Source organism: Poecilia latipinna, unplaced genomic scaffold (genome assembly GCF_001443285.1).
Source record: "Poecilia latipinna isolate Pla-1442-1.1 unplaced genomic scaffold, P_latipinna-1.0 Scaffold3786, whole genome shotgun sequence".
Classification (NCBI taxonomy): Eukaryota; Metazoa; Chordata; class Actinopteri; order Cyprinodontiformes; family Poeciliidae; genus Poecilia; species Poecilia latipinna.
Genome location: NW_015116402.1, coordinates 28,898 through 31,075, shown reverse-complemented (window position 1 = coordinate 31,075; position 2,178 = coordinate 28,898). Strand labels below are relative to the sequence as shown.

Here is a 2,178-nt window from a genome sequence, read left to right as displayed (position 1 = left end):
AAGCCTATGGTGAATTCTAAGGCTAGTTAGCATGAGCACATTGAGCAGCATATAGATGAGGTTGATGCTCCTCCTTGCTCTGGTTGTTTTTGACTGGGAGTGGTGTATTCCTCCAGATGCCAATTCCACCACTGGGAGAAGCAGAGGAGCTTGATTTGTTTCACAGATTTTCTGCCTCACACTATCCTGTCACATAGTCACTCCTTGTCATTTCTGTTATTCCTTGCGCAAAATGTTGAATACATTCACGCTGTTTCCAAATATCAACTAGACAGTTCTCTGTGGAGCTAAAACATCTCAATATTCATGAATGCACAGGACAAGATTCACACTTGCATTTTTGATGCAAACAAAAATATATTTGATTTACAAGCTTCTTCTGCCCTGTGAGTTGCGCTGCACTTGTGTGTGAATTTTGAGACTCCCGTGACGACTCAATCCACAAATGGCTTTTTTTTTTCTTTTTTTTTTTACAGGGAATAATAGGCAACTAATCAGATAGCTTCCTTGTTTCAGCCAATCATATGACCAGGCCCCATGTTGGGGTAACGAATCACATTAACCCATTCCAACAGCGCTATAGCCATGAGGAAGGACAGTTAACGCAACCTTGCTTTTGTCTGTGACAGCAAAGGGGTAACTACTTATCTTAACATATTTAGCTACATGTTCCATTGTTCTGATTCTTAATATTAGTTGATTTAATTTAACTGTGGTGGACTGGCGACCTGTCCGTGGTGTACCCCATCTCTTGCCCTTTGACAGTTGGAGATAGGCACCAGCACTCTTCCTGACCCCAATGGGATAAGGGTGTAAGAAAATGGATGGATGATTTAATTGTGCAACAATCAACACAAGCTAGCGACTTAAGTGAGTGAGCTATGCTACAGAGCTATGCTAGCACAATTGTGAATCTTGTTCTCTGCATTTGTGAATATTGAGACTGTTTTATCTCCATACAACCGGACCCGATCAGTCTTATCACACCACACATGGTAGAATTATCGCTTACGATGATCTTAAGCAGCAATCATAGAATGTGTTCTAAGATTGTCAAAAAGCAAAATCGGGACAAAATCAGCATAAAAATCCTGTCATGTGAACTAGGATTTACACTACAAGAAAGCACCAAATTAATCCTGTGGGATATTTTGGACAACAAAGTCTACATTACATTGTGTCAAAGTAAAAGTGATCTGAGACCTAAATATGACAAAAATACACATGCTTTCCAAAATGCTTCACTGCTGTTCTGAATAATGCTGCTGCTCTCTTCTGACAGTCAACCAAGCAGCCATCGGTAAGCTAAGAGCCAATGCAGTAAAGCAAGAGGAAACATATAAACATGTCTATACTGTATCTAGGTTAACTTTGTCTAGCCAATCTGCTCTGGTTTCTCGATCCCTAATCTCTTCCCCTGCTTTAACACAGTGGGAGGTAGAGCACATAATACCAGGAGAGGCTTTTCCTTCTACCGGGTGTGAACAATAAATACAACAAATGCGATGACCGTAACAGAAATAATCATATGTTATCAAAAACAAAATGTTATCAGTTGATTATTTTATTGAATACTAATCACATTATTTCCTTTTCTCTGCTTTGTGAAAGATTTTTGTTTTTTTATTTAAAATTACATTAAACTTCTAATATTGAAATGCTGGCTTTGGAACCTGCAAAGGTAGAGCAAATGATTTCAACACCTTTGTCCCTGGTAGGATTCGCATTTAGCAGAAATCTAAATAACTGCTTTTCTACCTGAATACTGATAGTGAAATGTCAACAGAAGAGCACATAAAATTCTAATTCAGTATCTGAAACAATAGCTTCATAATATTTAAATCATCACCGTGACATCAGTAAAATCAGGAAACTATGCTTTGGTTGGTTTTTCTTGACAGTTGCTTCAGAATCTTACTGATTGTGCCACTGTTCAGTGGCAGTTGTTCTACTTTCCTTGTGTACATGTATGAGGACAACAAAGGCTTTGAATTTTGATTAACTGATTGGAATAAAAAGTATTTTTAACAAGTGTAGAATTATGGGTGGTATCATCTTAGACCAACAGCACAAGCTTAAAAGAGGACAGTGGGCCACTGGCTGAATACTGGGCTTGTCCCAAAGATATAAATATTTTCAACATTAAACTTATAAAGCAAAATAAAATACATTAGTAAC

General features: G+C 37.9%; 1 long non-coding RNA gene across 1 annotated transcript in view; it reads right to left on the bottom strand.

Moving 5' to 3' along the window:
- Positions 1-491: 491 nt before the first annotated feature.
- LOC106941642 (uncharacterized) overlaps positions 492-2,178 on the bottom strand; it is a 16,489-nt gene continuing 14,802 nt past the window's right edge. Inside the window, exon 3 of the long non-coding RNA XR_001423425.1 lies at positions 492-502. This is a non-coding gene — a long non-coding RNA (uncharacterized LOC106941642). The remainder of the gene's footprint in view (positions 503-2,178) is intronic.